We start from the raw sequence: 25,594 nt of genomic DNA, 5'->3' as shown, positions 1-25,594 counted from the left end.
CGTGACAGCTTGTGAAACCTGCGCTCGGTCAAAGGTTGCTCATACTCGACCGCCTGGTTCACTTCTTCCATTGTCTATTCCATCTCGTCCTTGGACGCATTTGTCTATGGACTTTATTACGGATCTGCCGAGTTCCTCCGGGAGAACAGTGATTTTGGTGGTAGTTGACAGTTTCAGTAAAATGGCTCACTTTATACCACTAATGAGTCTGCCTAACGCTAAGACTCTTGCACAGATTTTTGTGGATAATATTGTGAGATTGCATGGTATTCCTTCGGATGTGGTCTCTGATAGGGGCACGCAGTTTGTCTCCAGGTTTTGGAGGACGTTCTGCTCTCGGCTTGGCATTCAACTTTCATTCTCTTTGGCTTTTCATCCGCAGTCGAATGGTCAGACGGAGCGTACTAATCAAAACCTGGAGACCTACTTGAGGTGCTTTGTGGCTGAGAATCATGAGGACTGGTCCTCATTCTTGTCCTTAGCAGAATTTGCGTTGAATAACCGTAGGCAGGAGTCCACGGGTAAGTCGCCATTTTTTGGCGCATACGGTTTCCATCCTCAGTTTGGTACCTTTTCTGGGTCTGGTTCCTCTGGGATGCCAGAGGAGGAGAGATTCTCTTCTGCCTTATCCTCTATCTGGCGGAGGATTCAAGGGAATTTGGAGAAGATGGGTGAGAGGTATAAACGAATGGCTGACAAGAGACGTATGACTGGTCCGGACCTGTGTGTGGGTGATCTGGTGTGGTTGTCCACTAAGAATATCAAATTGAGAGTGCCATCTTGGAAACTGGGTCCAAGATTTATTGGTCCGTATAAAATTTCTGCGGTGATCAATCCTGTGGCGTTTCGGCTGGATCTTCCGCAGACTCGGAGGATCCATGATGTGTTCCACAGGTCTTTACTAAAAAAATACGTGAGACCGGTGGAACCATCGCCATTGCCTCCTCCTCCTGTTCTGGTCGAGGGAAACTTGGAGTTTGAGATCTCCAGGATTCTCGACTCGAGAGTTCTTCGGGGTTCCCTTCAGTACCTGGTGCACTGGAGGGAATACGGTCCTGAGGAGAGGATGTGGATTCCGGCGGTGGATGTCAATGCCAGCCGACTGGTCAGGGCTTTTCATAGGTCCCATCTGGATAAGGTTGGTCTGGGGTGTCCGGAGGTCACCCGTAGAAGGGGGAGTACTGTCATGCCCCACTCTGGCGAGGTGCGGAGGTTCGGCCAGGATAGCAGCACGAGTTTAGTGGTTGTTTTGGAGCCGTGCTGGATCCGCCTCTCATCAGGTGCACTGGGTGGGGTCATTAGTTTAAATAGCACACTAGCCCAGTGCCCTGAGCGGATTATACTAATCATTGTGGTCTTGGAAGCTAGGAAGGAAGGTTGGCTGTCTGCTCCAGCTCAGGAAGATAAGTGTTATTTCAAGTTTGGTTGTTTTGTGTCATCTATCCCATCCAGGTTCTGTGCGAGCAGGCTGCTCCTATTTCCCTACTTCACCATCTTAGGGAATTCAGGGTTTTGTCAGCCCAGGCACGGGGACACCTGATACCTACCCTAAAGGTCTGTAGGTGGGCTGAGCTGTGCAGGGAAAGAGGTCAGGGATTATTTAGGAGGTGACCCTTCCCCTGTCTCTCGCCCAGAGCCTGGTTGGTGCGTTATCTGTTAGACTGAGTGCACGCCCGCCGTGACACTTGCACTGTGACTGGTGACTGATACAGCTGTCACTGACTGGTGGTGCTGAGACCACTGGCACTGTGACTGACGGCTGATATGGCTGGCACTGACTGGTGGTGCTGAGAGCACTGGCACTGTGACTGGTGGCTGATACTGCTGGCACTGATTGCTGGCACTGACTGCTGGCACTGACTGGTGGTGCTGAGACTGTGGGCACTGTGACTGGTGCCTGAGATTGCTGGCACTGACTGGTGGTGCTGAGACTGCAGCTGATGGCTGAAACAGCTGGCACTTACTGGTGGCTGAGACGACTGGCAGTGCCACATGGTGCTGAGACTACTGACACTGTGACTGGTGGCTGATACGGCTGGCACTGACTGGTGGTGCTGAGACCACTGGAACTGTGACTGGTGGCTGATAGAGCTGGCACTAACTGGTGGTGCTGAAACCACTGTCACTGTGACTGGTGGCTAATACGCTTGGCACTGACTGGTGGTGCTGAGACTGCTGTCACTGTGACTGGTGGCTGATACGGCTGGCACTGACTGGTGGTGCTGAGACCACTGGCACTGTGACTGGTGGCTGATACAGCTGGCCCTGACTGCTAGGACTGACTGGTGGTGCTGAGACTGTGGGCACTGTGACTGGTGCCTGAGATGGCTGGCACAAACTGCTGGCACTGACTGTTGGTGCTGGGACTGCAGCTGATGGCTGAAACAGCTGGCGCTGACTGGTGGCTGAGACGACTGGCAGTGCCACGTGGTGCTGAGACTGCTGGCGTGTTTTGGTGTCCGCCTGGCGGTGCGGAGCCGAACGTATCCGTCCTGACTTACAATGTAAGTCAATGGGGACGGATCCGTTTACATTGACACAATATTGGTGCAATTGTAAATGGATCCGTCCCCCATTGACTTTCAATGTAAAGTCAGGAGTCCCTATTTTACGCTACTTTCACACCTGCGCTAGGTGCGGATCCGTCTGGTATCTGCACAGACGGATCCGCACCTATAAATGCAAACGATGGTATCCGTTCAGTGCAGATCCGTCTGCATAACAGCTTTTTCAGATCTGAGTTTTCCCTATCGTGAAAACTCAGATCCGACCGTATATTCTAACACAGGGTTATTCACTTTAGAAAAAAGACGACTGAGGGGAGATCTAATTACTATGTATAAATATACTTAGGGGTCAGTACAGAGATCTCTCCCATCATCTATTTATTCCCAGGACTGTGACTGTGACGAGGGGACATCCTCTGCGTCTGGAGGAAAGAAGGTTTGTACACAAACATAGAAGAGGATTCTTTACGGTAAGAGCAGTGAGACAATGGAACTCTCTGCCTGAGGAGGTGGTGATTAGTGATGGACAAACATCGGCCGGGACGATTCGCGAACGCGATAGCGCAAACGTGATCAAATGTTCGTGAACCGCAAGTTTGCGGCGGGCCCCATTCACTTTAATGGCAGGCAAACCTGAAAAATCTTCAGGTCATTATTGCAGCCATCAAATACTTACAAGAAGTGAACAAATCGTCCCACAACATGGACAGATCAAGAGATGGGAGATCAATGGCAAAAATTCCCACAAAAAATATGTATTTTAAACAGGGGCCATTTTTATGCGTCTTAAAGGGAAACTGTCAAAAATATGTCCTGCTGGAGTCTATAAAAATTTTGTTTTAGGCCCCATGGGAGTACAGGCCCCAAAAATTATTCATTCAATGTACAAAAAAGAACAAGTGATAATGTGGCTGGAGGTATATTAGACGGTCATTGGATATCAATTTTACTGCAGGCCAGTACAAATACATATGTTTAAAAGAACAAAAATATAAAACTGGATTAAAAACATGGCTAACAAAACCCCCCCCTCTTGAAGAAACCCCAAATGATAATAGTTGAAATTCGATAACACGTGGTCGTCACAGGTGTTGAATTCCTCCGAGGTCCCAAACATTAGGCATTCACCGGACAGAAAAGGCCTTTTATGCTGCTGTATTTACATAAGACAGGAACCATTACTTGTTCTGTGTGGTGGCAGATATGTGTGGGCTGGCATGAGAAAATTCAATTAAACGTGGTCGTCACAGGTGTTGCATTCTTCCGAGATCCATGCCTCATTAATTTTTAGAAATGTGAGGTAGTCCACTCTGTCGTGAGCTAGGCAAGTGCGCTTATCGGTCACTATCCCCCTCCTGCGCTGAACGTCCTTTCGGACAGGACACTTGACAAGGGGCAAGCCAAGAGTTCAATGGAAAATCGTGCCAGCTCTGGCCACAGGTCAAGCCTGCACACCCAGTAGTGAAGGGGTTCCTCGCTTCTCAGAGTGTCCACATCGTCCGTTAACCCAATGTAGTCGGACACCTGTCGGTCTAGGCGTTCCCTGAGGCTGGATCCGGAGGGCGGCTGTCGATGGGTTGGATGCAAGAATGATCTCATATCCGAAGTGACCAACATATCTTTAAACCGCCCTCTTCTTGCATGTGCTGTAGGATTGGTTCTCGTAAATGTTTCTCTGTGGGTGGACATTCCTCTGCCAGTGCCCGCAACAGCAGAATGCAGCATCTTTCTAAGCAAGGCCTGGAAATGCTGCATTCTGACAGCCCTCTGTGATGCTGCTAACATGTCTGCCATTTTGTGTTTGTACTGGGGGTCTAAATACGTTGCCACCCAGTACTTGCCCTTTATGCTTTTTATACGGTGTCCCTCTTCAAACACTGGAGCATGAAGGCCCCCATTTGCACTAAATTGGAAGCAGTGGAGATGCCTGGCTCCTGCTCATTGCCCAGGAGAATGTCGTCCTCGGTCTCCTCCCCCTATCCACGGACAACACCAGTGATCCCAGAAAAGTTTAAAGCCTGCTCTTCTTGCTATTCCTCATCCTCCTCTTCCCAGAACCATCCTCCTCTGACATCTATTCAGACTCCTGCTGACTTGTCTCAGATGGAGTAGCTTTCCCTGGGAATTCATTCAGCATTGCGACTTCCTCATGTTCCTGCTGCTGCTCCTCGACGGCTTAATCAATGACACAACGCAATGCACGCTCCAGAAAGAAGGTGTAAGGTATGATGTCACTGATGGCGCCCTGGCTGCGACTGACCAGTTTGGTGATTTCATCAAATAGCCGCAGAAGTCTGCATGCGTCGTGTATGAGCAGCCACTGGTGCGGTGAAAAAAAACCAAGCTCCCAGGCAGTCGTTAACGGCATGTTTTTGCTGGAGCAGCCTATCAAGCATATACAAGGTGGAGTTCCAGGACGTCGGGCAGTCACAAATCAGACGTCTGATGGGCAAATGGTGTCGCCGCTGAACGTCAGCAAGGCGAGCCATGGCCGTGTAAGATCTTCTAAAATGGACAGAGATTTTCCTGGCCTGCTGCAAGATGTCCTGGACCCCAGGGTATTTTGCAATGAATCACTGCACGACTAAGTTCAGGTTGTGTGCCATGCACGGCACGTGTGTCATTTTGCCCTGTTTCAGTGCCCTCAGCAGATTGGCACCATTGTTGCACACCACTTTACCAACTGTCAAATTGAGCGGGGTTAGCCACTGATCGGCCTGTGACCGCAGAGCTGAAAGCAGTGCAGGACCGATGTGGCTCTTGGCTTCCAGGCACAACAGCCGCAGAACAGCATGGCAAAGTCTCACCTGGCACATCGAATAGGTTCTGGGGAGCTGTGGGGGTGCAGCGGAAGAGATGGTAGCAGTGGAAAGGAGGAGTCAGCCGAGGAGGAGACAGAGGATGGAGTAGGAGGAGGAAAAGAAGAGGCAGGCCTGCATGCAATCCGTGGCGGTAACACCAAATCCACATGGGTGCCACGGGTTGCATGCTTGACAGCTGCTAGAAGATTCACTAAGTGGGCAGTAAAAGTTTTGTACCTTCCCTGCCCGTGTTTGCTAGACCACGTGTCTGTGGTCAGATGTATCTTGGCACCGACACTGTGTGCCAGAGATACATTCACTTGCTGCTGAACATGGCCATATAGCTCTGGGATGCCCTTCTGGGAGAAATATTTCCTTCCGGAGACCTTCCATTACGGTGTGCCAGTGGCCACAAATGTTCTAAAGGCCTCCGAGTCCACCAGTTTATATGGCAGTAGTTGGCGGGCTAGCAGTTCTGACAAGCCGGCGGTCAGCCATTGGGTAAGAGGGTTATCCAACGTCATCAACTTTTTAAGTTCGAACATTTGGGCCACGGAAGCCTGCCTTTAGCCAGATGAATGCGACGACAGCATGGTGGAAGGTGGAGTGGTAGACAAATGTGAGGAGAGAGGAGAAGGAGAAGAGGCAGGACATGGAGCGCCGGGAGTGTGGCTTTGTGGGTTCTGACGGTGTTGCTCCCACTGGGCTCGGTGATGGGAGGCCAGGTGCTTTTTTAAGGCGGTCATCCCTAGGGGAGTGTTGAGCTTACCGCGACCACTGCAGTTGGCAACACTATTGTCAGCAGTTGACACGTTAAAAAAAGCCTACACTGCGGAGCCATGTGTCGGCGTCCTGGGAGCGCAAGATGTGACCGTGCATGGTGGATGGCTCGCTTCAGATACATTTGCAGTCTGCTTTTTGCCTCCTTTGCACTGCGAGTTCTGCCTGCTTCTCCTCCTTCTCTTCCCTATCTGCTGCTCGTCTCTCCCTCTGAACTCCCCTCCTCTTCCTCTCTTGTGGGCACCCACGTGATGTCCATCGACACGTCATCATCGTCACCTTCACCACCACTAACATTAGAGATCTCGGAGAAGGCAGCAACAGCGGGGACCACCCTCCTTGGGCTGATTTGGGTACTGTCGTCAGACCACTGGGTGGCAGCGTTTGCTACCTCCTGATCCGATGCCAAGAATGACTGCACATCGGTAAGGTCTGGGTATGGATGGGAAAATAATTCCTCTGACTCGAGTGGAGGGGCTATGGTGGTGGTGGTATCTTTGGGGGTGCACACAGCAGAGAGTTAGGAGGGTGCTGATACAGAGGATGAGGAGGGTGCAGAAGCAGAAGGCTGAGTGAGACACTCAACCAACTCTGGTGCGTCCTTTGACGTAATTCCACGCACCTTCTCCAACTTCCCACTTAGGCTCCGGCCTGGTGCACCTGCTCGACCCCTACCACCCCTGCGGAATGGCCTGCCTCTTCCTCTGCCTGTCATTTTCAAAATGACCCTGTAACAAATTCCCTATAGAAGAGCAGTATTTGTGGAAGCAGGTATATAGAACCCCTTAATGAGTATTTTCTGGAGGCAGGTATATCAAACGCCTTAATCTGTTTATTTTGGGGCAACAGGTATATCACACCAGTTGCAATTAGTTGTTTTAATAGCGTTTGTCCCTCTGTATAGCTGCGGTATCTCAGCAGAGCCACACACAAATGCTGCACAATACAAATGCACTATATAGAAAGTATATTATAGGTACTGTATATCACACCCCTGCCTCAATCATTTTTTTGGGGCGGGCAACTGGTATATCACACCAGTTGCAATTAGTTGTTCCAATAGCGTTTGTCCCTCTGTATAGCTGCAAGATCTCAGCAGAACCGCACACAAATGTTGCATAATACAAATGCTCTATATAGAAAGTATATTACAGTTATATCACACCCCTGCCTCAATCATTTTTTTGGGGGGGTAACTGGTATATCACACCAGTTGCAATTAGTTGTTCCAATAGTGTTTGTCCCTCTGTATAGCTGCAATATCTCAGCAGAACCGCACACAAATGTTGCATAATACAAATGCTCTATATAGAAAGTATATTATAGGTATATCACACCCCTGCCTCAATCATTTTTTTTTTCCTGCTATATCACACCAGCTGGAATTAGTTGTTCCAATAGCGTTTGTCCCTCTGTATAGCTGCGGTATTTCAGCAGAACCGCACACAAATGCTGCACAATACAAATGCACTATATAGAAAGTATATTATAAGTATATCACACCCCTGCCGCCATAGTTTTTTTTGGGGGGCAACTGGTATATCACACCAGTTGCAATTAGTTGTTCCAATAGCGTTTGTTCCTCTGTATAGCTGCGGTATCTCAGCAGAACCGCACATAAATGCTGCACAATACAAATGCGCTCTATAGAAATTATATTATAGGTATATCACACCCTTGCCTCAATCAGTTTTTTGTGGGGCAACTGGTATATCACACCAGTTGCAATTAGTTATTCCAATAGCGTTTGTCCCTCTGTATAGCTGCGGTATTTAAGCAGAACCGTACACAAATGCTGCACAATATAAATGCACTACAGTTGTGTTAAAAATAATGCAGTCAGACAACACTAACCTGATCAATCACTGTTTTTGGTAGAAATTATATTTCTACATGGCAAATTATTTACTAGCAGGTGTAGTAGAGTACTAGAAACCCAACAGTCCTGACATGCATGCTGCTGATTCTCTGTAATTCAATCACTTATTGAAAGTGGCATGTTCAAAATAATAGCACCGTGGTGTTCAATGAGTGAGGTCATTCATTCTTTGAAAAATAGGTGGCAATTATTGCCCTTAATTAAGGAAGCAAGGCAGCAAATGTTGTACATGCTGGTTACAGTGCATTTCTCTCTGAAATTCGGAGGAAATTGGGTCGTTCCAGACATTGCTCAGAAGTACAGCGTATACATATTAGGTATCGCCACGTTCATAAGAACCTGCTGTATAAAAATATCACATGACCTAACCCCTCAGGTGAGCACTGTAAAAAATAAAAAATAAAAAGTGGGTAAAAAAAAGCAATTTTTTCCTATAAAGTCCAAGCATGTCCACCGCTGCTGGATTTTAGGATAGTCACAATAACCATGGAAACGAACAGTGCATAATGTGATGAATGATTGTATCTAGCCAGCAAAGGAATTAATATGGACAATCACAATATATTAGTTAGTGCCTTGTATTAACTTTGTCTACATGATAAATGCCATTTGCTGAATTGAGACAACCCCTTTAAATGTTGTTCCCCTTATCCATAGATCAACTCCCTGCCGTGCTTGCACAATACAGGAAAAAGTGCAGGCCTCTCTGGTGGCCGGGACCGTGGGAGCGTGCATAGTACAGCATTTTTTCCTATAATGTGCAAGTACGTTCACTGCTGCTTGATCTCAGAATTTTCATGTTAACGAACAGTGCATAATGTGATAGAAAAATTAATCTAGCCAGCAAAGGAAGTAATATAGACTTTCACAATACATTAGTAAGTGTAAATGCCATTTGCTGAAGTGAGACAAACCCCTTTGAATGTTGTTCCCCTTATCCACAGATTAACTCCCTTATGACCAAATGCCATACTTGTACAGTGCTTGGTCCTGGGCTTTAATCTGCAGTGCTGTACATGTATGGCACAGGATTAAAGTTTCTTCTCCTGCGATCTCGCAGGAGCAAGTCGGGTTCCTGCCAGTCAGTGACAGCTAGGAAACCTGAAGAGAACAGAAGCGGTTTATTATAACTTTCTTCTCGTTTCCTCAGTGCACTCAATGAGCACTATACAGTGAATAGAGGAAGCTACTATGTGTCTTGGTCATTTGAGAGATGCAGGGTCTTAGCAGACCCTGATCAGCTCAGCTTGAGAAGGGGCTGTTTTGCCCTGTAACTGAGGCTGCTTTGGATCTACTCATTACACTGGATATAGTGCAAAATGCAAAAAAGTGTTATTGTCCCCTAAACATCTTTTACATACTATTTATGTGCCAAAAAAAGTAAAAAATTATAATAAAATACAATTACAATAAAAAATAAGTCTACGTCTATTATCACTTGTTCACATAAAACTGGACATATTATATATTAAAATGACTAACACAAAAAAATAGCTAGGTAAATAACTGGTCCAAATTAAAAAAATTACAGCTGTTAAACCACCACATGCGCTAAATCACAAAAAAGTGTCTGCTCATTAAAGGGTGTCAGCCACCCTGATTTTGGACCCTTATCTACAGTAATACATGAGAAAAACTGCAGATAAAGAATCCAGATCACTATTTTTTATTTCCCTACTAGCCTCGCTGTCAGTACTTAAAGCTGCACTGAAATACACAATTCAGACTGCTGTACTGTAACATAATAAAAGGGGACTCCTGTGCACATCCACAGCAGTCCTGACAATGTATTTCAACACAGCTCTGAGTTTTGACAACAGAGAAGCGGGGGACAGTAGGAAAATGGATTCCTTATCTGCAGTACTACTCATGTATTACTGTAGATAATGTCCAAAATTGGGGTGACAGATTCCCCCTTAAGGGCCTTTTCAGGCCTGCTAATTAAGGGCTTAAAGAGGACCTTGTATAAACTATGTGAACTGAGTATGCTGCCATATAGAGCGGCGCCCGGGGATCTCACTGCACTTACTATTATCCCCGGGCGCCGCTCCGTTCTCCCGTTATGCCCTCCGGTACCTTTGCTCCTTAAGTTATAGTAGGCGGTGTCTTCCCTTGTCCTGTGGGCGTCTCCTTCTCCTAGGCTGCAGCGCTGGCCAATCGCAGCGCACAGCTCACAGCCTGGGAGTTTTTTTTCTCCCAGGCTGTGAGCTGTGCGCTGCGATTGGCCAGCGCTGCAGCCTAGGAGAAGGAGACGCCCACAGGACAAGGGAAGACCCGCCTACTATAACTTAAGGAGCAAAGGTACCGGAGCCTATAACGGGAGAACGGAGCGGCGCCCGGGGATAATAGTAAGTGCAGTGAGATCCCCGGGCGCCGCTCTATATGGCAGCATACTCAGTTCACATAGTTTATACAAGTGAAAGGTCCTCTTTAAGGCAGATGATGAAGATGTGGAAAATTATTGTTCTACCTCAAGCACTGTTTATTTTTGCTAATAGTGACGTCTGGATTAAAAGGAAACAAATAATAATAATAATACGTATTAACAACCTGTATGTGAATACTCTATGTAATTGTTTTTAAAGAAATGGTGGATGGTTCTCTCAATATGTTTTTGAAGCTACTCCTCTACTCTACTTCATGTCTTAGCTCTTTAACATCCTCTTGGTTTAGGCTTTTAGCATGGCAAACATCCTAGCTTGGCTTTCTTAGTACGACCATTCACTGTGACCAGAGAAAGCCCCCTCCCAATAGTGACTCAATTAGAGCAATAGCCATTTTATTAATTAGCCATATTAATCAATGCAGTGCTTTTCTTTGGAGAACAATACAGCTGTCATACTATCATCCAAATTCTATATCTATTATTAGCATGAGGATGGATTACCCTGCAGATAACATCTTCCCCTCGTAGCAGCAGTAAGCTGCAGTAAACCTATCTATATAGGATATCTTATCATTTGTGTTGACTGCTACAGACGGACGATATTTTCAATGGCATTGTACTGCCGATATGAAAATTTATTTTTATAAATATTAGGTTTAAAAATACCCCTTTCTGGCAGAAGTATCCATTTACTGACAAAAAAATGGCTTTCATGACACTGTTTTTATTTAATTTCTTTACGTTGTTCACCTGAGGGGTTAGGTCATGTTATATTTTTATTAGAGCAGGTCCTTATGGATGTGGCAATACCTAATATGTCAACTTTATTTTTTGTTTTACACAATAATATCATTTTTTAAACAACAAAAAATCATGTTTTAGTGTCTCCATAGTCTGAGAGCCATAGTTTTTTCAGTTTTTGAGCGATTGTCTTAGGTAGAGTATCATTTTTGTGGGAAGAGATGATGGTTTGATTAGCACTATTTTTGGGTGCTTATGACTTTTTGATCGCTTGCTATTACACTTTTTGTGATGTAAGGTGACAAAAAAATTGCTTTTTTGACACCGTTTTTATTTGATCTTTTTTACGGTTTTTATTTGATTTATTTGATCTTTTTCACGAGTACCTCCTGGCGAAGCCTAAGTGGCGAAACACGTGTTGAGGTTGAAGCAGTGGGAGAACCATGTCACCATTTTTCAGCAGCAACATGGGTAGGTAACATGGTATCTGGATTAGGGTGGGACTAGTGGCTTACAGTTATTGTTATATGCCATTTTTATGAGTAGTATTGCACCGTCCAATTATACCCTACAACATCCATTGCTTGGACGCTGTGAATAAGAGCTAGGTAGTTGTTCAACACTAGGGGACAGCAATTGCACCCGCAACTACTCCAATATTCACAGCTTCTGTTAAATGTCTGTTACCTGCTGTATATGGTTACATTATCCCCCATTGTGATTCTCCACATTGCAGAGCCCTTTTGTGGCCCAGTCTCCATGTTCTGTCCCTTTTGAGTCTCACCTGTAATGATTATGTGATTTATATTGAATAAAATGAGATTTTTTTACCTTGTTAAATCCTTGCTCTTTTTTTGAACAACTTTTTTACGGTGTTCACCTGAGGGGTTAGTTCATGTGGTATTTTTTATAGAGCAGGTTGTTACGGATGCGGCAATACCTAATATGTCTACTTTTTTTTTTTTTACATTTAACACAATAAAAGCATTTTTGAAACAAAAAAAAATTATGTTTTAGTGTCTCCATAGTCTGAGAGCCATAGTTTTTTAATTTTTTGGGCGATTGTCTTAATTATGGGCTCATTTGCGGGAGGAGGTGACGGTTAGATTGGTACTATTTTGGGGTGCATACGCATTTTTGATCGCTTGGTGTTGCACTTTTAGTGATGTAAGGTGACCAAAAAATGTTTTTTTTTAGCACAGTTTTTATTTTATTTTTTTGACGGTTTTGACTTGAGGGGTTAGGTCATGTGATATTTTTGTAAAGCTGGTCGATACGGATGCGGAGATACCTAATATGTCTACTGTTCTTTTTTTCCCTATTTTTTAAAGTTTGTTTTTACTTTATTTTGGGAAAAGGACACTTTTTTTTTTACTTGAAACTTTTAATTCTTTTTGTAAAACTTTATTTTTGTAACTTTTTTTTCACTTTTTTTTTTGTCCCACTCTGGGACTTCAACATTTGGGGGTCTGATCCCCTTTACAATGCATCACAATACTTCTGTATTGTGATGCATTGGCTGTAAGTGTATTACCAGTGTAACACACTTACAGCCTGCTTGCCTGTCAGATCCAGGGGGCTGGATCTCATAGGCTAAGAGGGAAGGCAGCCACGATTCCTAAGTAAGGCATTGGGCTGCCTTCCCTGCCATTGGTCAGCGTGGACCGTGGCACATCAAAGGTTAATGTGCCGGCATCAGTGTTTTCACCGATGCTGGCGCATACAGCAGGGGTCCAGCTATCGGTCACTGCCGGACCCCTGCCACTGATCGGGCGGGCGCGGCTCCTGCACCCTCCCGATCAGCCCGCCGTAATAGTACAGCGCTGTCCCGCTGCGCCGTATTATTACGGCGCTGGTCAGAAAGAGTTTAATGACACAACAATTGTTTTTATTTTGTGGGACTTTTTGTATTTTTTGGCATTATGCTGTCCAGCTAATGATTCTCCTAAGGCCTCATGCACATGACCCTATATATTTTGCGGTCCGCAAAAAATACGGATGACGTATGCATTCCGTATTTTGCGGAACGGAACAGCTGGCACCTAATAGAACAGTACTATCTTTGTCTGTAATGCGGACAATAATAGGACATATTCTATTTTTTCGCAGAATGGAAATACGGAAATGGAATGCACACGGAGTACCTTCCTTTTTTTGCTGACCCATTGAAATGAATGGTTCCTTAAACGGTATGCAAACGGACACGGAATAAAAAGACATTTGTGTGCATGAGGCCTAAAATAGAATTCATATTATTATATTCTGTTATTTACTATGTTAAGTGTACTTTGCTGCCATCTAGTGGCCATTGTTATATTTGGTTTTATGATGTTATCTATGGTTGTAATTCATTATGTCATTCATCTTGTACCTCATCTGTAAGCTCACATCCTGTGTCCTGCAGAGCTGTAGAGAGGATTTTCCTTATAGCTCTATCATCATTTCTCAAGGTTTATTCAATAAATTACCATATCCGTTGCATTTCACTCACTGGAATTCTGCACACAACTGGTGTCGCTAAGGGAATGATTATAGCGAGTTCATTATCTCCCATTGCTTGTACAAGAGATTGCCACTCACACTCATCAGAGACTTCTCTCATGTATATATGTGGCAGAATAGTCAAAGTTAAATTCTACTGCATCTACGGTATATCTGCAAGCAAGCTGCAATTCTATATTAAAGAGAGAGAGTACCTTTCTGAGCAAAGCATAATATATTCACCAAAAGCTTAGTGGACTTCTCTGGCATTGGACCAAGGCAAATGATCGCTGTTTCTGACAACTCAGGGAGTAGAGATAGATCCAAGAGAAGATACAAGCGGCACTTCTGCTTTCAGCGGTGCGGTGCGCGCGTCCCGGGAGGAAGATCCACAGATAATGGTATAGTAAGGACCAGCACTCGCTTCAGTAATAATTTCAAATAGATTTAATGGTCACATACAAATGATAAGTGACGCGTGCGTTTCGGCTACTGTGAGCCTTTGTCAAAACATAGTGTGTACAAGTTACAGACAATTTAAATAGCCCGCGATAGAGCAGGAAATGTCATCAGGTTACCATGGCAACATTGTAAACAAAGGACACAACAATGCAGAGATAGTGATAGAACAAGTGGATGAGCAGCTGACACTAATTGCTTGATAGGGCACCAGGCTAGGCACTGCTGCAAGCTGTTAATCATATAATGCTGAGAATATAATATAACATGCTGGATGCTAGTTATTATAACAAACTAATTCAGAAGAAAAAAAGAGGAAAAAAGAGCATAATTAATTCACAGTACACCATGCTTTACACTGCCACATTTTGCTAAACCTTGTTATATGATGCAAAATACTGAATGCAGCGGTGCTGCTATTATGCGTGGTAAACTTACGCTCTGATCAAGCACTGAATGATATATTTCCAAAGATATAATATAACATGCTGGATGCTAGTTACTATAGCAAACTAATTCAAAAGAAAAAAGAGGAAAAAGAACATAATTAATGCACAGTTCACCATGCTTTACACTGCCACATTTTGCTAAACCTTGTGATATGATGCAAAAAACTGAATGCAGTGGTGCTGCTATTATGCGTGGTAAACTTACGCCCTGATCAAGCACTAAATGATATAGATTGGAGTCAAGTTCTCTGTGGAAAAAAAAGGGAAAGAGGGAACATGTTGAGAGGGTCACTGCACAATAAAGTTTATAAAAAACTATTTAAGTCATAATCACGATTTAATCCCTTTGGTTCTAGGGTTTGGAGGCGATGGATCCAGAAAGCTTCTCTTTTTTTGAGCATTTTACACCTGTCTCCTCCTCTCCTGGGCAGTGATACGTGGTCTATAATCTGGAAGCGTAGCTGGGAAATGGCATGTCGGTGTTCCTCAAAATGATGTGGGATGGGGAGTAGTAAATTTTTCTTTCTAATAGTAGATTTGTGTTTACAGAAACGGTCTTTCATCCTCATGGAGGTCTCACCGACATACACAAGACCACAGGGACACTTCAGGAGATAGACAACGAAATTACTATTACAAGTGAAGAAGCCATTTATTTTAAATTTTTCCCCTGTGTATGGGTGGGTGAAGTGTTCTCCTTTAATGACACTAGAGCAGTGTATACATTGAAGGCATGGGTATGTCCCATTCTTGGGTGTTGAGAGGGTGGCCTGGCGCTGGGTATGTCTGTCACTACCTACATCAGCCCTAGGATGTCTCGGATGTTTTTGCACCTTTTGTAGCATATCATAGGTGGAGATTGAAATTCCGTGACATTGGGGTAGGCTCTGCTGAGAATACTCCAATGTTTGTTGAGGAAAGTCCTGCATTTATTGACCCAGGGGTGGTATTTCACCACAAAAGGGACCCGTGGCTGTTTAACACTAGTAGTGGTACTGTCTTTAGGCGGTTTCGCCTGTTGTGTATTTAATAGATCTCGCGGATAGCCTCTGTCACGGAATTTGTCTAGCATTTCCTCCTGACATGCTGTTTTCATATTAGTGTCAGACACTATCCTATTCACTCTCTGTAACTGTGAATAGGCAAGTGATTTTTTGACTGCAGGTGGATGGTTGCTGGTGAAGTGCAGCAGACTGTTGCGGTCAGTATCCTTGGTGTACAGGTCTGTGTGTATCTGTCCCTTCTCATCTTTTATGACCCAAGTGTCAAGGAAATTAATTTTAGACATGTCTGAATGCATGGTGAACTGCAGTTCCTTCCACACAGAGTTGATGTACTGCATGAATTGTTCGAGGGTTCGAATGTCGCCCCGCCACACGCAAAATATGTCATCGATAAATTGTCTCCAGAAAATGCAGTGGTCCTTGTATAAAGTGTCATCATATATATATTCTTTTTCGAACCATGACATATAACAGTTTGCATAAGGCGGTGCGGCATTCGAACCCATCGCGGTCCCCCGCTGCTGGCGAAAAAAAGTGTCCTGAAATAGGAAGTAATTTTCATGCAGTATGGTGGTGAGCAAACTTAGGAAAAAGTTTTTTTCATTGTCATTATAGGTGGATAATGCCAACAACCATTCAACTGCCCTAATGCCTTTCACATGTTCGATGGATGTATAGAGGCTACATACATCAAATGTAGCCAATATATCACTTTCCAAGAGTTGGAGATCACGTATTTGTCTCAGGAAATCATTGGTGTCAAGTAGATATGATGGTGCCTTTTTGGTAAGTGGAGTAAGTGCTTTTTCTAGAATAATAGCTGGGGCTGACAAGATGGAATCTGTAAGTGCTACAATAGGGCGTCCTGGGGGGCTGGTGAGGGATTTGTGCACCTTCGGTAATGTGTAGAATACAGGTGTGGTGGGGTGTTGATGTATAATGTATTCCCCCATTTTCACATCAATGGTATTGTTTTTAATGTAGTCATTAGTGATTGCCTGTAGCTTAGCTTTAATAGTATATACAGGGTCAGAGGTCAATGACTGATATGTATCAACATCAGATAACTGTTGCAAAATCTCCCCCACATAGTACTCTCTATCCAGCACGACCAGGGCTCCCCCTTTGTCTGCAGGTTTCACTATTATAGATTTATCCTCCAACAATTGTACAAGAGCATCTCTTTCTAGAGATGATAAATTTTGTGACATATGATAATCCCCTGTCCGGAGACCATGCATATTCTTGGAGATGTCACGTTGTACCAGAGATATAAACGTTTCAATGGGATGGTACGTTTTTGGTGGTTGAAATCTACTTTTGGTCCTTAAACCAAATTGTTGCAAGGATAGTTTTGAAACGTCCATTGTCTCATTGGTACATTGTGATCCTGTCTCAGTAGCAAAGTGCGCTTTGAGCCGCAGGTTACGAAAAAACCTTTGGCAGTCCATTTCCAGTTCAAATGTGTCTAAATGTCCAGTGGGGCTGAAGGATAAACCCTTCTGCAGCACTTGCATTTGAAGTGGACTTAAAATTTTAGACGAAATGTTCAGGACTAAAGATGTGTCTGTACCTGTGAGCGCGTGGTCCTCGGCGCGTCGATTCCTCCTATGATGGCGTCCTGCCCTTCTGGTGTTCTTTTTGCTGCTTGGGTTTTCTTTCTCCCTAAAAAAGGAGCGCGGCGGGCACCAGGAGTATAGTCGCTGCCAGATCCAGAAGACTGGGAGTCCCATCGGCGTGTTGTATTCCTTGTAAGTGGTGTTGCGGTTCCAGATAAGTCCTGCCATCTGTAGACCCTTTTGGACTGATAATCTTCAAAGTCCCTGATGAACTTATTGCGTTTGGTCACCTCAATGTCTTTCCTGAGGTCGCCACAGACCTTATCCACTTTGGACTTGATGGCTGTGAGTTCATCAATGGACAAGGTATCCTTTAATTGGGATTCGATGGAGGAGATCTTCTCTCTGCTTTCCGCTAAAGCCTGGGTCAGATATTCAATAGTCAGGACCATAAGGTCCGCAGAACATTTATTCAGAATGTTCGCAAATTGGGTGCAATAGTTTATATTGTCACAAAAGAATGTTGGTCTGAGGTTTACTCTGAGGCCTCGTGGGATGCGTTGAAGTCTGCAGTATTCAGCCAGCGTAGTAGTGTGCAGCTCCCAGGCTCACAGTAGCCGAAACGCACGCGTCACTTATCATTTGTATGTGACCATTAAATCTATTTAAAATTATTACTGAAGCGAGTGCTGGTCCTTACTATACCATTATCTGTGGATCTTCCTCCCGGGACGCGCGCACCACACCGCTGAAAGCAGAAGTGCCGCTTGTATCTTCTCTTGGATCTATCGCTACTTTACTGAGCGAGCACCTGCAATACTAACCCGATGAATACCTCCAACTTCGCATACACCGAAGAACGGGCACGAGAAATAGTGTCCGGGATTACCGCGAATGCCGATTTTCTGAAGGTACCATCAGCTGAGTACAAGGGACGCGAGTGGGAGAAGGAAGCAAGGAAACAGACAGCTTGGGAGCTGCACACTACTACGCTGGCTGAATACTGCAGACTTCAACGCATCCCACGAGGCCTCAGAGTAAACCTTAGACCAACATTCTTTTGTGACAATATAAACTATTGCACCCAATTTGCGAACATTCTGAATAAATGTTCTGCGGACCTTATGGTCCTGACTATTGAATATCTGACCCAGGCTTTAGCGGAAAGCAGAGAGAAGATCTCCTCCATCGAATCCCAATTAAAGGATACCTTGTCCATTGATGAACTCACAGCCATCAAGTCCAAAGTGGATAAGGTCTGTGGCGACCTCAGGAAAGACATTGAGGTGACCAAACGCAATAAGTTCATCAGGGACTTTGAAGATTATCAGTCCAAAAGGGTCTACAGATGGCAGGACTTATCTGGAACCGCAACACCACTTACAAGGAATACAACACGCCGATGGGACTCCCAGTCTTCTGGATCTGGCAGCGACTATACTCCTGGTGCCCGCCGCGCTCCTTTTTTAGGGAGAAAGAAAACCCAAGCAGCAAAAAGAACACCAGAAGGGCAGGACGCCATCATAGGAGGAATCGACGCGCCGAGGACCACGCGCTCACAGGTACAGACACATCTTTAGTCCTGAACATTTCGTCTAAAATTTTAAGTCCACTTCAAATGCAAGTGCTGCAGAAGGGTTTATCCTTCAGCCCCACTGGACATTTAGACACATTTGAACTGGAAATGGACTGCCAAAGGTTTTTTCGTAACCTGCGGCTCAAAGCGCACTTTGCTACTGAGACAGGATCACAATGTACCAATGAGACAATGGACGTTTCAAAACTATCCTTGCAACAATTTGGTTTAAGGACCAAAAGTAGATTTCAACCACCAAAAACGTACCATCCCATTGAAACGTTTATATCTCTGGTACAACGTGACATCTCCAAGAATATGCATGGTCTCCGGACAGGGGATTATCATATGTCACAAAATTTATCATCTCTAGAAAGAGATGCTCTTGTACAATTGTTGGAGGATAAATCTATAATAGTGAAACCTGCAGACAAAGGGGGAGCCCTGGTCGTGCTGGATAGAGAGTACTATGTGGGGGAGATTTTGCAACAGTTATCTGATGTTGATACATATCAGTCATTGACCTCTGACCCTGTATATACTATTAAAGCTAAGCTACAGGCAATCACTAATGACTACATTAAAAACAATACCATTGATGTGAAAATGGGGGAATACATTATACATCAACACCCCACCACACCTGTATTCTACACATTACCGAAGGTGCACAAATCCCTCACCAGCCCCCCAGGACGCCCTATTGTAGCACTTACAGATTCCATCTTGTCAGCCCCAGCTATTATTCTAGAAAAAGCACTTACTCCACTTACCAAAAAGGCACCATCATATCTACTTGACACCAATGATTTCCTGAGACAAATACGTGATCTCCAACTCTTGGAAAGTGATATATTGGCTACATTTGATGTATGTAGCCTCTATACATCCATCGAACATGTGAAAGGCATTAGGGCAGTTGAATGGTTGTTGGCATTATCCACCTATAATGACAATGAAAAAAACTTTTTCCTAAGTTTGCTCACCACCATACTGCATGAAAATTACTTCCTATTTCAGGACACTTTTTTTCGCCAGCAGTGGGGGACCGCGATGGGTTCGAATGCCGCACCGCCTTATGCAAACTGTTATATGTCATGGTTCGAAAAAGAATATATATATGATGACACTTTATACAAGGACCACTGCATTTTCTGGAGACAATTTATCGATGACATATTTTGCGTGTGGCGGGGCGACATTCGAACCCTCGAACAATTCATGCAGTACATCAACTCTGTGTGGAAGGAACTGCAGTTCACCATGCATTCAGACATGTCTAAAATTAATTTCCTTGACACATGGGTTATAAAGGATGAGAAGGGACAGATACACACAGACCTGTACACCAAGGGTACTGACCGCAACAGTCTGCTGCACTTCACCAGCAACCATCCACCTGCAGTCAAAAAATCACTTCCCTATTCACAGTTACAGAGAGTGAATAGGATAGTGTCTGACACTAATATGAAAACAGCATGTCAGGAGGAAATGCTAGACAAATTCCGTGACAGAGGCTATCCGCGAGATCTATTAAATACACAACAGGCGAAACCGCCTAAAGACAGTACCACTACTAGTGTTAAACCGCCACGGGTCCCTTTTGTGGTGAAATACCACCCCTGGGTCAATAAATGCAGGACTATCCTCAACAAACATTGGAGTATTCTCAGCAGAGCCTACCCCAATGTCACGGAATTTCAATCTCCCCCTATGATATGCTACAAAAGGTGCAAAAACATCCGAGACATCCTAGTCAGGGCTGATGTAGGTAGTGACAGACATACCCAGCGCCAGGCCACCCTCTCAACACCCAAGAATGGGACATACCCATGCCTTCAATGTATACACTGCTCTAGTGTCATTAAAGGAGAACACTTCACCCACCCATACACAGGGGAAAAATTTAAAATAAATGGCTTCTTCACTTGTAATAGTAATTTCGTTGTCTATCTCCTGAAGTGTCCCTGTGGTCTTGTGTATGTCGGTGAGACCTCCATGAGGATGAAAGACCGTTTCTGTAAACACAAATCTACTATTAGAAAGAAAAATTTACTACTCCCCATCCCACATCATTTTGAGGAACACCGACATGCCATTTCCCAGCTACGCTTCCAGATTATAGACCACGTATCACTGCCCAGGAGAGGAGGAGACAGGTGTAAAATGCTCAAAAAAAGAGAAGCTTTCTGGATCCATCGCCTCCAAACCCTAGAACCAAAGGGATTAAATCGTGATTATGACTTAAATAGTTTTTTATAAACTTTATTGTGCAGTGACCCTCTCAACATGTTCCCTCTTTCCCTTTTTTTTCCACAGAGAACTTGACTCCAATCTATATCATTTAGTGCTTGATCAGGGCGTAAGTGTACCACGCATAATAGCAGCACCGCTGCATTCAGTATTTTGCATCATATCACAAGGTTTAGCAAAATGTGGCAGTGTAAAGCATGGTGAACTGTGCATTTATTATGTTCTTTTCCCTCTTTTTTCTTTTGAATTAGTTTGCTATAGTAACTAGCATCCAGCATGTTATATTATATCTTTGTAAATATATCATTCAGTGCTTGATCAGAGCGTAAGTTTACCACGCATAATAGCAGCACCGCTGCATTCAGTATTTTGCATCATATAACAAGGTTTAGCAAAATGTGGCAGTGTAAAGCATGGTGTACTGTGAATTAATTATGCTCTTTTTTCCTCTTTTTTTCTTCTGAATTAGTTTGTTATAATAACTAGCATCCAGCATGTTATATTATATTCTCAGCATTATATGATTCACAGCTTGCAGCAGTGCCTAGCCTGGTGCCCTATCAAGCAATTAGTGTCAGCTGCTCATCCACTTGTTCTATCACCATCTCTGCATTGTTGTGTCCTTTGTTTACAATGTTGCCATGGTAACCTGAAGTCATTTCCTGCTCTATCGCGGGCTATTTAAATTGTCTGTAACTTGTACACACTATGTTTTGACAAAGGCTCACAGTAGCCGAAACGCACGCGTCACTTATCATTTGTATGTGACCATTAAATCTATTTGAAATTATTACTGAAGCGAGTGCTCGTCCTTACTATACCAACTCAGGGAGTAGAGTCCATGCTTATTGCAGAACAAGTACGATCTAAATATGTGGTCAGACAGGCGCAAACAATTAGAAAGAACTTTGAGGCAACCAGAGATGCCAATCTATATAATTTATGGGAAAGAGCTGAACATTACATAGCAGATGTTCTTTGCTTTAACAACAATGCAGCAGCGTTAACTGCGGCTTTGAATCTTCTGTCTTACACCTCTGATCGCTACAAGCAACTTTTCACAAAGTAAATTACATTCCTAAGTAACTCTGACATTGATGATGTATCAGCATAGCTAGCTGAGAGAAATATTCTACTCCAAAGAAAGGATGCCTTAGTACAAGATGCCAAAGATAAGGCAGAATTCTGTATCACACACTTTCACTTGAAATATCTCCATCTGTCAGATCATCTTGTTTCCGAAGGTCAGCATTATGTGACAAGGCAATAAAATTCCATGCCATGCTAGGTTGCATATGTCAGCACCACTTCTACCACATGGAAGTAACCATACAGCAATAGATTTTAATGCCTACCAGTGATAAGGTAATTTCCAGCATCATGCCAGCAGATCCTCCAGAGAATAAGTTTAACCCTTACACTGCATCATTTTGTCTGACATATCTGAGCCTTACATGTCACAGATCTGACTTTGCCAGGTACATGATACGCAGGGAGCTAATTAACAACAGTCTCTTAAAGTTTGATGACTGCGCCGAGAACTATAGGGCCTGGGAATCAAGCATCAAAGCTGTAATCCACAATCTTAACCTCACCACCAAGGAGGAACTTGACTTACTTATCAATTGGTTAGGCCAAGAAGCTGCAGAATGCATCAAGTCACAGGAGAAATGGGAGCATGGGAGAGATTTAAACAAACATGGCAGTTCTGAAGCCAAGAAAGCACCTTATTTAAAAGACTTCAAATCTTTCCAAAGATAACTAAAGACAACCACAAGCTCCAGGATCTGAGTGAGCTACTAAAGGAACTAAGATTGGCTAAATCAGACCCCCATCTGACAGGACTGAGTTACCTTCATACTGCTCATGGTGTGAATCCAGTGTTATCTAAACTATCACATAGCATGCAAGAAAAATGGGCAGACCAGGGCTCCAGGTACAAAAGAGAACATAAAGTGTCCTTTCCCCATTTCTTTTATTTTGTAAGATTTATCAATGACCAAGCTCGCAAGAAGAATGATCCCATCTTTGACTTTGTTGAAACTACTCTGCTAGCTCCATCATCATCCTCAAGTATGATAGCACAACAATTAAATATAAAGACTTAAGGGGAACGGTATCTGTTAGAAAGACTGATGTTCTACTTAACACACCTTCCACCACTAGGCAGGTACCTGCTCTGAAAGAAAGAGATCCTAGTCAATCTTAAGAAATGTCATAAGCTCAGGGAAAGACTATGTAAGAGCGCAGAGATACTGTCAAAGAGCTTGGGATGTGTTATAAGGGTAAACAAACTACATTTTAAAGGACTGTAATGCTGCCATTAAGTGTACAAAATGCACTGGTGACAAACATGTAATAGCTATGCATCCTACTCCACCTCCCGACAACTCACAACCTTCAGCACCATCTAACCCCATCGCAAAACATGGCAGAGAGCCACAATTTCAAGATTGAACTATAACCAATGTCTCCTTTTCATCATGGAATTATGTGGGAAGGAGACTGGTCCAAAGTGCTGCACCAACGTGTGTCTTGTCAAAGTCTACCCTGAAGGGCAACCTGAGAAAGCCACCAGAATGTATACCATTATAAATAAACAAAGCAACAGGTCTCTAGCAAAACCTAAATTCTTGGAGGTTTTTAATATAAAGGGGCAAGCAAATATGCCATCAACACGTGATCTGGTCATGGACAGAATTTTGGCAGACAGGCCACGGGGCACGTTGTTTCTTTAATCAAGGGCAACATTAATTGAATGTGACCAGATATCAAATGAAAGAGAAGAAATTCCCACTCCAGAAGCTGCACATCATCTTCCTCATTTAAGGCCCCTAGCTAATAAAATTGGGGAAACAGTGCAATGGCGCAGACCAGGTAATTGGGGTGTTGTACTGTATGCTTAGATAAAAGCAACAAACCATCTAAAGTTGAAGGGGTTCTCCTATTTGGTCTAATTAGGAAAGTGTGCCACCTATGGAGGGAAGTTTTTTTTTACATAGGACTCAGTCTCCCTTGATACTGATACAGCTGTCTCCACTGTACTGACACATGCTGTGAGCTCTTCCGCCTTTTATTCTTACTCCAGCGACTCTACTCACTCGGAAATTTGGAACTGTTCCTAGTCCATCTGAAGAATTTACATTTGAAACACATTTTAAAAACAGGCTGTTTCTGGAGTACATGTAAAAAGAAATACCTTACTCTTCTTCAAGGACAAAGAAAATGGCAGCATGTGTAACTTAATTTACAGGTAGGAGATCTTGGTGTCGTGAAGGACCAGAAAGTGGAAAGACATACCTGACCTATGGTACTTGTCTCTAAGATCTTTCCCAGTGAAGAATGCAAGGTTTGTAAGGTCACAAAGTCACTCCAAATCTTTCATCAGGCCTATGTCTGAGGTAATCTTGCTATTCTCTCTTTATAAATAATTCCCTGTCAAGCCAGAAGGAACATCCTAGGAACTTTCAGCCAATTTTTACATGTTTATCTTTGCTTATGTATCCCAAACCTTGACTACTGGACAATTACTAGTCTAGATGTTATCCACTGAATTATACCAAAAACAGTTGCCTACAGTCTCAGGATTTTTATTGAACATTAGACATACATTACTCTTTAATATCAGTTCATATCTTAAAATCCAAGGATTTTAAATTGGGAGTGTGTTGTCCAGCTAATGTTTCTCGTCTAGAATTCATATTATTGTATTGTCATGGTAGAATTTTTGTATGATCCCTAAACAAGGGATCTAACCATGTTGTATGCAATGCTCCAAATCTTAAAATTTAGTCTATGGGTAAAAATATTTGAAGACATGTCTCATGAATGTATTTGAGCCTTCCTCCACCTCTTCCAACTCCAAACAACAGAAGACAATCACTTTATTACCAAAGCCCTGGGTGTCACCTTTACAAACTAAAATACAAATGAGCCAATAGGAATGTGATATGTGGTTTAGGAAAGAGTGACATATATATCCACATAGTATACATCTTGATGCAATTAGGATACTCCAGGCTGGAAAATCAAAACAGAGGAATTCCTTGTCTAGATATATGACATCCTCTCTGTAGCCATCTAGCTTTTATACCAAATATTGCACCCTAGATATATGCAAGATTTAACTATGTTTAAAATAATCCTACTACAGCGCCTTGCAAAAGTATTTGCCCTCTTGACTTTTTTCGTACTTTGGTGCCTCACAACCTGGAATTAACATTTTTTGAGGATTTGCATTATTTAATTTACAGAACATGCCCACAACTTTAAAGATGTTTTTTTTTATTGTGAAGCAAACAACAAATAGGACAAAATAACAGGAAAAGTCGATGTGCATAACTATTCACCCCCCTAAAGTAAGTACTTTGCAGAGCCACCTTTTGCGGCAATCACCGCTCCAAGTTGCTTTAAATAAGTCTCTATGAGCTTGCCACATCTTACCACTGGGATTTTTGCCCATTCCTCCTTGCAAAACTGCTCCAGCTCCTTTAGGTTGTATGGTTTGCACTTGTGAACAGCAATCTTTAAGTCTGATAACAGATTTTCTATTGGATTGAGATCTGGGCTTTGACTAGGCCATTCCAACACATTTACATGTTTCCCGTTAAACCACTCAAGTGTTGCTTTAACAGTGTGTTTGGGGTCATTGTCCTGCTGGAAGGTGAACCTTTATCCTAGCCTTAAAGCACGCACAGAGTGGTACAGGTTTTGCTCAAG

This window comes from Bufo bufo, chromosome 2 (assembly GCF_905171765.1).
Source record: "Bufo bufo chromosome 2, aBufBuf1.1, whole genome shotgun sequence".
Taxonomy (NCBI): Eukaryota; Metazoa; Chordata; class Amphibia; order Anura; family Bufonidae; genus Bufo; species Bufo bufo.
This window is presented reverse-complemented; position numbering follows the sequence as displayed.